Source organism: Miniopterus natalensis, chromosome 4 (genome assembly GCF_054644295.1).
Source record: "Miniopterus natalensis isolate mMinNat1 chromosome 4, mMinNat1.hap1, whole genome shotgun sequence".
In the NCBI taxonomy this organism is placed as follows: Eukaryota; Metazoa; Chordata; class Mammalia; order Chiroptera; family Miniopteridae; genus Miniopterus; species Miniopterus natalensis.
The window spans coordinates 54,713,978-54,726,367 of record NC_142084.1 but is presented as its reverse complement, the minus strand read 5'-3'; the positions used below and the strand labels follow the sequence as shown (position 1 = coordinate 54,726,367).

The 12,390-nt window shown below is 37.7% G+C and overlaps 1 long non-coding RNA gene and 1 pseudogene across 1 annotated transcript in view; one reads left to right on the top strand and one right to left on the bottom strand.

The window, feature by feature from the left end:
* Positions 1-12,390, bottom strand: part of LOC107527517 (uncharacterized) — a 178,790-nt gene that overhangs the window by 61,147 nt on the left and 105,253 nt on the right. The gene's annotated exons all lie outside the window — the stretch shown is intronic.
* On the top strand, positions 8,275-8,965 carry LOC107527471 (U2 small nuclear ribonucleoprotein B'' pseudogene; annotated as a pseudogene).

Genomic DNA, 12,390 nt, shown 5'->3' with positions numbered 1-12,390 from the left:
GCTCACCCTTGCTGCTAGAAAAGATAATATTTAGGGAGATTAAATGGAATCAACCTCAGATACAGTGAAATTCACTTTTTAAAGCTTCATCTCTTATAACCAGGTGAACTGAAACTGAACAGGAAGGTTAGAAGATGCGGACCTATCTTTACATTTGCTGCTCTATCCCGCCACATTTCTAAATTGGGTATTTGGTCACATTCCATAGTCACAAGACATAGCCAGACTCAGAGAATATACATTCATTATTCCTTTGGAACACTGGATTCTGTGTGTCCCTCATTACCGTGTCACTGACACCACTGGCAAGAGAAAGGGTCGCCTCCTCAGGGTTAAGCTATCACCCAATGACTCAGAGCATTGTGGCTGGGACAGGGGTGGGATGGACTTTGAATTCTATATCCCCCCCCCAAGAAATGAGGGCTTTTTAAAGGAGCTCCTTTAAGACAAGTAACAGTTATAGTCTAAGGCTGGAATTGTATGAGAAGGGATTCATCAAGTGACAAGAAATATGAGGGAATTATCCCAGAGAGGAGGAGGTTTGGTGTTAACAGGTGACATGAGCACTGACAGGTCAGACGCCAGAGGAAACAGATCCTCAATTGCAAAAGTACTCACAGAACTGAACAAATGGGCACATGAACTGGGAATGCTGAATGACAGAAAAAGTATCCAAGATCTATGTGAGGAGAATCCGTGTTAAATTTTAGCTTCCAAAATCATAAAAATTCCTGATAGTGTTGCCTCCAAAACAGGCCAAGAGGGAACTCAGACTAACGGTGGTAGTCAAAAGGATTGTTAATGTGATCTTGAGCTATTTTTTAAAAGCACAATATGTTTGTATATAATTGGCATAATAAGAATAGAAAGTAATATTTAAAGACCTAGTTAAAGGATGTTGCCAGATCGTTTTGAGTAGTTCAAGATGACAAAAATTAGCCGATTTTTGAAAAATGGTAGTTTTGCAAAATAATTCATTAATTTTTTTTCCAAAAAATGTCTGATGTTTTTAGTGAGCTTTGCAGCTTTCCTAAGGGTCTTTGAGCTCTCAGTCTTGACTTGGTTGTCACCATGGACTTTTGGGGAGAGAAGAGGCACAGATGCCTCGAGAGACCTCTGGAAACAATCCTGACACCAGACAGCTTCACCTTTGCTTTCAAACTGAAAAGAAATTGAGAAGAGTCCAAGAAAAAAAAAAAAAAAAAAAGGAGCTTTCTAGAACCCAACCACAGGGGGCTGAATCAACTGATTCATATCTATTTAAGAGGCAGGACATGGAACAAAAGACTCTACTGTTACCAAAAGAAGTTTTATACGTCTCATACATTTCTGTCAGTCCAGGTAGACTAACAGGATTCTCTGTTTTTTCTCTGAAAGTATCAAAGTCCTATTGCTCTGCAAGTCCATGTATGGACTTGGCTCCCAGTCAGGGTGAGCAGCTCGGGCAATCTTAACAAGGTATGTGATTTTGGATACCTGCAAATCATATGGCTACAGATCTCTGAGACAGAAATATGTGTCTTGACTCCTAGGACCTGCACGCTTTCACCCTACCCCAGAAGACGCTAAAGTATATGACAACCTCAAACTATCAAGGGTAGGTTTATTGGCCTAAACGAGGGCAGGAAGCTTAGATTTCCAATTGTCAAGGAGACAGAAGTCAGTGAGCAAAACTATGGACTACCACACCCAATGAGCAATCTCAGCTAACTCCAAAGAGCTGACCTGGTGTCAGGGAGAGACCTTTTAAGGATGTTAACAACATCAGAAGAAGGACACAGTGCCTCTTGATTCTTCCACTAGATGGTCACCAGTTTATTATTGCTTAAAAATAAATCACATATATTACAGTGAGACAGTAGATGGCAAACAAGAAATATTTAAAGTAGTGCAAAGTCCTTTGATAATCATGATCAAACACTGAATGTTTCCATAAAAATTTCTATACTCAGAGTAATTTGACTTAGAAATTCTTAAGAAAAGAGTAAGTATTCTTAATGTAGGAATAAAAATTTCATGATAGCATTTTAGGCAAAGAGGTGTTGGTCCTAGTCTGACCTAATCAGAGTCAAGAATGTGCAGTTTACCTCTTTGGAGTGTTGCCACAATTAGATCCAAAGTTCATGAACTGTCACATAAACATACATGTGTGCACTACTCTTCCCAAGTTTTCCAGTGTAATTTATTGAAGAGTCTTAACTCAGTCTAGTACAAACATTTAATGATTTTTGCTCTTTTACAATCACTGACTACAACCATGCTCGGTCGAACCACCATTTCTTATCTCCCTCAATGGCATCCTAAATAAGTCCTAAAGCTTCATATTAACTTTTAGTTAGAAGCTCTAATACAACTTCACACTTCAATATTATGTCAACATTATATTTGATTTAATATTCCTCTTCTCCCCCTGCCCAGCATTACCCTCTTGGTTTATCCCAAAGAACTGTGGGGTAAAAGGGGGATGGATCACTTTTACTCTTCCACCAGCACAGTAGCTAAGATCCCAGCCAGGGAGTAAAATCTCCTTCTAGACCCCTCCGATCTTCATGAATGAGTCTCCTGAGGTGCCTCCCATCTTGGCATGCTGGATAATTTCTGTCCCTCCAGATCCGCTTCTCTTCTCTGCTCTGGGCCCCTAGGAGGCTATTCTCTGCATGAAGCTTCAACTGGGTTCTGTTGCTCATTGGCTTCCGGTTGGATTGGGCCAAAGGAAGGCACTAGTACAAGATCAGAGATTGGAGAGAGGTACTGAGGTATTTATTTCCTTGACCCTCTCCTCGCTGGGCCCCCACAGGTCCTGGCAGGCTGCCCTCCTCTCCAGCTCCAGCTCTGGGTTCTAGTAACCCTTTCCTCTCCTGCCTCTTTGGGCGAGTGGTGGTTAGAGCTTCCCACTGCGGTTAAGACCACAATGCTCCACCATGCCTTGTTGGCTTCCCTCAGCTCTGTTCACACCTTTGTAAACAGTTCCCTCATTAATCTCCCCTCAGTTGCCCTATTTGAGTGTACCATCTGTTTAATGCCAGGATGTTGAATGGAAAAGGGCTGAGCACTTCTCTTACCCCAAAAGGAAGGGAGGGAAAGTCCCAGCATCCCCGTACTGAGGACTCAATCTGAACAATGCCCTCCTTTGACCCTCTGCTTCTCCCCTAAATTTTGTGCTTATTCAGAAGATAAGGGAAACAAGGAAGGTTTTAAAACCTCATTATAAGCCCTAGAAGGAGTTTCACATTTTAAATGCAAGAAGCTTTCCTTAGAAAGTATATCACTTTGTGCTTCTTTGTCCTTAATTCAGCATTTTAAAATTCTGGGGCACTAGAAAAAGCTCATTCAATGTGCTGAAAGGCCTACATTTATCAGTTTACAGTAAAAACTCAAGATAAAAACCAATTGTTCTAAATTGAACTAATGTGCCAGGACTACCTATCTCTGTATGTTTGGATCTTCACTATCTTGAAAAACCAACAGTTAATGGATGCTTTAGAATCTACCTTTATCTGCCTCATTAGCTACCCAAGAAAATAGCCAGTTACTCAAACAGAATTCTAGGATTTGTTCTCCGAAGCCTTTTATTATGTTTTTAACACACGGCCAATGTCAAAACAGTACTCCCAGGACAGTAATACAGAGATTCATCTAATGGCACATTTAACAAAATAGCTGCTTTGAGAAAGAATAAGAGCATGGTCCTTTAGAGAAATTGTGCTGTGTTATTTCATTTAGTTTCATAAAACACTACCTGAGAGCCATCTCCAGCTAACCTTGCGCTCTATTTGCATTTTTTTAGCTTATTAAATGTGAAGGCATTCAGAGGTTGAGTGATATTGCCAGCAAACTGTATTTCATGTTAAAGATCAGCAGGGGCCTTTTAGAGGGCTTCAATTTTTCTCCGAGTGTCAGGAAATCAGATTATTGCATCCAGCTGCAAGCTGTTTTGATTGAACTGAAAGTCTGATTTAATTTGGTACAAATGGCAAATTACTCCTCTATTTATCCTTGAACTACATGTACCCACAAAGTACTATATTTCAGAATGTTCTTAAAAGTTTAGGGTGTAAATGTGATTTCTAAAGGTTTCTTCTCGATGCCTCAACTACTCATAAAATTCCAGCAGATGGTGAAGGCCCCAGCAAAGACAATACAACGTCTGCATTCCCTGCCCTCATGCTGTTTACAGAATATGGGTATTGATTCAGTGGTTATATGCACATTAAGGTTCTTGACAAAATAGAATAAAGCTTGGAATATTTATTTATTGAAGGCACTGAAGGCAACTGATTTTAAGATTATGCTACACTGTAGTCCCTTCTTATCTGTGGTTTTGCTTTCTGTGGTTTCAGTTCCCAAATATTAACTGTGGCCTGAAAATATTAAATGGAAAATTCCAGAAATAAACAATTCATAAATTTTAAATTGCATGTCTTTCTGAGAAGCATGATGAAATCTCTGACCACTCCGCTCTGTCCCACTTGGGACATGATTCATCTCTGTCCGGAATCTCCCATCCCTTAGTCACTTAGTAGCCCTCTGTGTTATCAGATTGACTGTCCTGGTATCACAGTGCTTGTGCTCAAGTCACCCTTATTTTACTTAGTAATGGCCCCAAGGCACAACAGTAGTGATGCTGGAAATTCAGATATGCCAAAGAGAAGCTGTGAAGTGCTTCCTAAGTGAAAAGGTGAACATTTTTTACTTAAAAAGGAAAGAAAAATAATCACATGCTGAGGTTGCTGAGATCTACGGTAAGAATGAATCTTCTATCCTTGAAATTGTGAAGGAAAAAGAATTCATGCTAGTTTTGCTATCACACCTCAAACTGCAAACAGTTACAGCCACGGTGCATGACAAGTGCTTAGTTAAGATGGAACAGGCATTAAGTTTATCAGTGGAAGACGAGACCAGAGAATGTGTTCTGATTTATGGGAAAATGTTGCTCCAGAAAGCATTGAGCTTATACAAAGATTTCAACAAGGAGTCCCCTGAAACCAGTGACCAAGCCATTTCCTGCAAGTAAGGGATGGTTACGCAGATGCAGGAACAGGTTAGGACCAAAAGATATAAAAATTACTGGAGGGGCAGTGTCTGCCGGTGAAGAAGCTGCTGCCACATTCCAGCAGAGCTGAAGAAGATGGCTGGTATTCGGTACTATCTGAGTTTCCAGGCGTCCACTGCAGGTTTTAGATCTTATCTCCTGTGGCTAAGAAGAACTCTTGTACCCTTGGCCTTACTACTACCGAAAATTGGACACAGACAACAGTGTGGTGATGGCCAGAGGGGCGGGGCTGGATGGAGGAGGGGGGAAGAGGGGAGAAATGGGGAACATCGTAATGTCAACAATTTTAGTGTCAACAATAAAAGTAAAAAAATTCTAAGCATGCTAAGAAAAAAAATATTGTAGAGTATCAGGCCATATAAAGATAATACTTAGGGGGGAAAAAAAGTGTTTGCTTTTGTTTACTCTTGCTTAGCACAGTTTTTAAGAACCACTATACAATGGAACATACTTAGGAGAAACAAAACAATTTTAAAATTATAATGTTATTTCAATACTACACTTCAGAAACCATTCACGAGTTCTGAGGTTTCCAGCTCAAAAAATACACAACTTCAAACACACAGGTAAGGATGTTTCAAGGTGAGCCAAACAAATGTTTATGTGAAAACAATGATGTTCGCTATGAAGCATGAATGCGGTAAGTTGAACTGTTAGATGGTCTTCTTTTAAGGAGGTTTAAAATAAGGAAAATGAGCAGGTTCCATTCAGTTCCATTTAAGGGTAACAATGATAATGAATTTTTCCAACGGCTCTTTAAATTTTCTCCATTTAACAGAATCATGCTTTCAGAGATATAACACCATAAAGTTGAGGTAGGCTGCGAGGCACAATAGCATCTTTAAAGAATGGGACTTCATAAATCTCTCTTCTTTCTGATATCAAGTCTGCTTGTGTGGTTCTTCCCTTTCACAATGTCTTTTATCTTCTCTTCCCTCTTTTCAAATCACATGCACATCCAACTCAGCTACTGCATTTATTCTGGTGTCTCCCTCTAACATAATGCTTACTTGCTCTAAACAAATATAAGAATTTTAAATTACATTGTTTATTTCAGCCAAGGATCACACAGTACTGAATGTTTCTTTCCCATGCTTACGTCTCGCCATCCAACTGCATTGTCAGGGCAATGGCCAAGCATTCGTTTCTTGTCCCTCCCTTGTAAAATCTAGGATAGTGCCATGCTTCATAAATGCTCACTGCATGAGAGGACACATGAGGTTTTTGATATCTCCACAACCTTTCTGCAATACCTAATTCAACAAATATTACTTTTTTTAATAAAAGTTACTTTGTGTTTGAAATAATGAGTATTCGTGTCCATTTTTGGAAACTGTCCTGTAATACGTCTCATTATATTGTTTTTTATAACATAAAATGGGAGACGTGGTTCATAGCAGGCTTACTGCCTGGAAAATGCAGATATCTTATCTGCACAATGTAGAAATATGATGTCAAAAGGTTTGTATTCTCTTGAGCCACACTATCATTTTTCCCCCATTATTTTCAAACCCTATAATTTTTAAAGTACTTCTGGGAAAGTAATGAGAATTACTGAGGCCAGCAATTCCTACTGAGTGTAGTGTTCAAGAACAATATAGTTAGTACTCTGATATCTGAGAAGGGGATTAGATATGATTTTCTGTTAAGGGAATTTCAGGCTAATACATGCTAATAAATGCTGAACTGAACTTATTAAGATAAAATGTTCTTGTAAATCAAATGATAGTCATTTTCTTAAAAAAAATGATGATAGCAGGTGTTCCAATCTGAACCATTCATTTGCAGCATGATTTAAAATTAGCAAATGTCAACATGATGGAGAGTTAGTCTCTGAAAATACAGTCTACGCAGACCACGTTCAACGCATGCGTTGAAGCATGAGCAGTAATCCTTGATGGTGCATATGGTTTGCAGTATCTTTTGCATACATTAAATTATTTGCTGCTTATTGCAACTTTGTAACAGAGAAAACAAAAATATTTCTATTATTTTCATTTTTCAGATGAGAACATCAGGGCTCAGAAAGACTTCATGACTCCTACAGGGTCACATAACTATGTTGTAGAACAAGAATTTAAAAGCAAGTCTTCTGAGAGTGAGTTCTATAGTTACTCCAACATATGAAAAGCCTGATGCATTTTGAGTGTTCTACATAGAATAACGGATCCTGAATGCAGATCCTAGGGCAGCCTTCATTTCTGCTGCATGAGAAGCCACCCAGTGTGTGAAGTAGAGGCAGTGGAGAGAAAAAGATAATCCACACTATTTTCTACCCCCATCTTCCTCATTGTTTTCTTGATAATTGGTATTTTAATTTAAAAAAATGCATTTGTCTTCACTATGAATTCTAATTTTATTCTTCTAATGGTATTATCCTGATTAGTATTTACATCTACCTAGTTTTGTCAAAGATAAATTAAAACATTGCAGAATTTGGTTCAGACTTACGAAAAAAGCACCAGATACAAAAAAAAACACAACACACAAAAAACCAACAACTTTTATTAAAGCATAAATGGAAAGCATCAAAGGTGCCCAGTGGCTGCCTCTTACTGTGTTTAACATATAATGGCCCACTTTGACAGAAAAATCTCCAATATTCCAAAAATTGTCTATTTTCTCAGTGAAGCAAGATATCTGTTTTTTGCACATGGCTCAAGAATTACAAATCTTTTCCGATTGCTTATAATGTTATGGGGGGGGGATGATTAAAAGAACATGTGAATGATAATGCTTTCCTTGTATGCAACTCAAGAAAGTTGCAGGAAAATACACCCATGATTCAAACTCTAAGTTCCTTTTAAGGAAAAAGAGGCAACACTGTATCAACAATTTTGGAACAAATCGCAGGGGATAAAATACAGGATTTAATATGACTGATCCTCTATCATCAAAATAAGAGGCCAATCCAAGGTAGCCAGGCCACTAGCCCTACAAAGACCACCATTCTTCGGTGCAGACTACACAACAGATAGCAAAGTTTGAAGTTCCCACTAACCAGAGGAACCAACATTAATTTTTTGTAAAAATCTGAAATTTAATATTTTAGAAACAGTATTGAAATAGAAATGTGTAAAATTAGAACACTGGAATTTCATATAAATCTCATGGATTAGTTTTGATTTTGTTTTAAAATTGCCTATTAGGGGTTTGGAGGAATATAATATTTTCAATGCTTATTAAGGCCCTATAAGGGCTTTCAGTTCTTATGGGACACTATGCCAGCCTTGGGGTACTTGAACAGTTTAACCCAAAAGACGGATATCAGATCAAACCATACAACTTATATCAACAATGAAAGACAAAATTAAAAAAGAAGAATTGAAGAGATCCCTATATGCCCTGTTTCCTCATGTTGGCCATGTGGTAGATATCATGGCTTAAAGACCATGAAGGTGAGGCAGCAAGCATTTGTTATATTTAAAAAACTGGGCTCATCCACGGATGCCTGAGACAGTTACAAGGATTTCCATTTGGTGGTAAACCAATGCGAATCCAGTATGCAAAAACAGTTTCAGATATAATATCTAAAATGCGTGGCACTTTTGCTGACCAAGAAAATAAAAAAGCCAAAACTGTGGAACATACAGCAATAACTGCAAATAAAAAGCCTGGTCCGGTAACACCAAATTCAGCTAATACCCAAGGAAATGCAATCAGGTCTCTGGCTACCCTCCAAACTCTATTTTATTTTTTAAAAATTTTCCAGAAGAGACCAATGAGATGATATTATCCACGCTGTTTAATCAGTTCCCTGGTTTCAAGGAAGTACATTTGGGACCTGGGAGGCATGACACTGCATTTGTTGAATTTGAAAATAATGGACAGGCTGGAGCTGCCAGGGATGCTTTACAAGGATTTAAGGTTACACCATCCCACGCCATGAAGATCACCTATGCCAAGAAATAACATTTGGGATAGTTGTCTTTAAAGGACTTGTAGTTATTTATAGTGCTTGTTTTGATAGCATTTGGTCATTTTAATAGTTGTGGGCGGGAGGAAGTACAAGTAAAATTTTTGTGCAGACTTTTAAAAAATACCCAGTCTTTTCTTAGCCTTACTGAACTATAAAATATGAAGGCCTTGATTTTGTACAATAAACTTTTATTTGTATTATATTTGAAAAAAAAAACAACAAACCCTCTTTCCCAGCCTCACACTTTTACCCTTCTGCATTCCTTGTCTTGAAAGTTCAAATGTTCTCTAATTTAAAAAAAAAAAAAATTTAAATCCATAAATTAGGATCAGAATCTTAGCAAGTGAAAGAACAGGACTCACAAACAGAACCTGAGTTCCTTGTAAGTCACATTTCTGGACAAGGGAAGCAAGAGACGAAAGTGAGCAAGTGGCCTTAACATTTTCCTCAACTTGACTAAACTTTAGACAGGCTACTTCCTGACTCCAGGCCCCTAACCTCCCTTTTCTTACACCATTTACTTAAAAAAATTTGTAATTATAATTATTTCTCTATCCTTCTGAGCTGTAAATCTGTGTAACTTTTATTTCCTTTCCTGTGTTATTATATCGCTAGGACTTCTAGTAGAATATTTAGTAAGAAGGAAAATCTTTGCCCTCTTCCTGATCTTAGGGTGAAAGTGTCTAAATTTCTCACCATTAACAAAGATGTTAGCTATATGTTTTTGTAGATGTTTTTCACCAAGTTGAGGAAGTTCCCCAAATCCAAACTTTTAAATATGCCTCATTGGTAAACATATCATGAATATTGTCTTTTGGACGCTATGGTGTATCTGATATATAATGTATGGTAAAATGGTAATATGAAAATCAAAGTACTTTCAAAATATATTTAAATTGTTTTCTGGACAACTTCCCAGTATGAAAAAATAAGCTTGTCACTATTTTTTCTATTGCTAAAATAACTATTTTTACATGTTTTTAAAAATATATTTTTAGAAGAGAACTTAAAAATTAAAACTAACAACTGAATTAACCACTTAGTGCATAAAACACAGCCACCCTTTCTTGGTTCAGAGTTTGAGTTTGTAATAGCTTGAGAAGTGGTAAGATCTTGAACTACCATCTCTTAGAAACACAAGTAACAAATTAATTCCTAGGTACAAATACAACCTTAGAAACCAAAAAAAATCTGTGGGTTATATAAGGCATGAGACTAGATCCTAGAACCAGTATGCACTTTCTCTTAAGAAATCTCTTTCTTGAGGAATTAACACTCCTGATTCTCTCTAGTGTCACACAGATTCCAGGTGGGCAATTATCAAGCATCAGCTTCCTGCTTGAAGAATCCTGGCACTAAATTTGTACTAAACCAGAAGGAAGTTCATTTTATCAGTAGAAAAATTCATTTTTTTCTCCCAAGTCTATTTAATGAGAATAAGCACATCTCTTAACAAAAGAGTAGGGAAAAAATTTACATGTAAGGAAAAACAGAATAATCTGCAATAAGGGCAACTTTCAGACTACAGAGATACCCTAGTGCATTTCCCAAATCTTTAATCCTTAAGATTTTCAAGTGAGTCAAGAGAATATCTGACACCCAAATAAGATCAGAATAAGATATCATGAATTTGATTACAGAGCTAAAATTAGAACGAAACTAGGTTTAACCTAAGCCCCGATGTGTTAACAAATTCTTAGAGATTTAAAAATCCCTGGATCGGATGGAGTGACGATGCTGATTCTGTTTATCGGGCCTTGAAAAAAATTAAGATGCCACTTCTCAGAAATACGAAATGTACAATGCATTATTATCGGTGCAGTTAAATGGGGAAGAATGAAAATGACGGGGGTGTGGCTAGAAGCCGCAGGACAAGGTTGCCATCCTGATAGCTGTCCAATGAAGACAGAGTGGTCCACCTGGGAGCCAACTTATGACTTAAACAGCCTCCTGAACTAGTCTGGTTTTTGCTCTTCTTTCAGAGAGAATTGCTGTGAAGGCATTTCAAGAACACAGCATCCACCCTTTTATTTTTTTTAAGATCTTCAGACTGTGACTCCATATAACCTCTCTTGGTAGGTAACACATACATACTCTATAGTGTAATAGCTCAGAGCAATTTGCCTCTGCTATGCGGTGTGAGGCTCCCTATGAGCCCTGTGGTCTTTAATTTTAAAAGGTTGCACATGACATTTTCAAAAGGTGAGGAAGAGCAAAATGGGACTTAATAAAAAGAGAATTATATGTATCCTTCCAACTGAACATGGGTATAAATTAGAATATTATGTCTTCTAACACTTCATGACACTCAAAGCAAATAAAACTTTAAAAGACTCACAAGTCTCTGCTTATTACACATTCACTGAATGAGGAACTAAAGAATCATTCTTTTGTTTAAATATCAGATATCTGAAATGTTTTAATAGACTTTAATCGATTCCAAGAATAGTACTTAACTGTGAAAACGAGATTGAATCTCCTTTTGAAGCAAAATACAATAAACAGAACCAAAAGATTTCTTTATGCTGTTGTTTCATTGATAGCTTTTACGCAGCCCACAAACCCTTTACAATGAATTATCAATAAAGTTCAGCTTCTAAATGTCCCCCAGCATGGGGTTGGATGCTGAGCTATGGGCCCTGAAAAAAATTGATCCCGTCTTGAGATTCAAGGCAGGCTGTGAATCCTAGCTCCTAGGTTGCTAGTCACTCAGAAATAGGATTTATTTGCAGGTTTCTGAATCTCTTATTGGCTATAAGTAAAGCTCAACAGGCAGAAGGGCCACGGCAGCAAAAACGTCGGTGTGAGCTCTAATCTTAGGATAAGGTTATTTGCCCTCGGCCAGATTTTAAGTACCACTTTGGGCTACTCTTGGAAGAGATCATTTCTTATTAACCAATGAACTGCAGATGCCAAGAGTACTAGTTCTCAATGGAACTCTCACCATCAGGGTTTGATAAAAATGTACATCCCAGGCTCTACAGTTAAAGATTCTACTTCATAGATCTTGAATGGAGTCCAGGCAACAGGAAACGGAACAAACTCCTACAGGCAATTTGTAAACCACTTGGAAAAGCATTGGGCACTTGCTTAGGAGAGCTGTCTCACTTCATGGGTGCTTTGTAAATGCTTGCTGATGACTAAGTATCAACATATCTACTATAACCATTATCACTGCTGCTAGAAAGTATTAAACCAGTAGGAAAGGGCAGTTTGCTACCAGTAGTTTTACAAACAACTAGTCATTGAGTTAAACATTAACTTTTTTGCAATTCCACAATTCAAATATATCCTTTATTTTAAAAAGGAAATGCATACAAGATCTGTAACCCTAAACTATGCCTCTAAGATTTAATGTAATCAGCTCAATGTTCATGAAACAGTCATCAATAACAGGTTAATAATAATGAGCATGGAG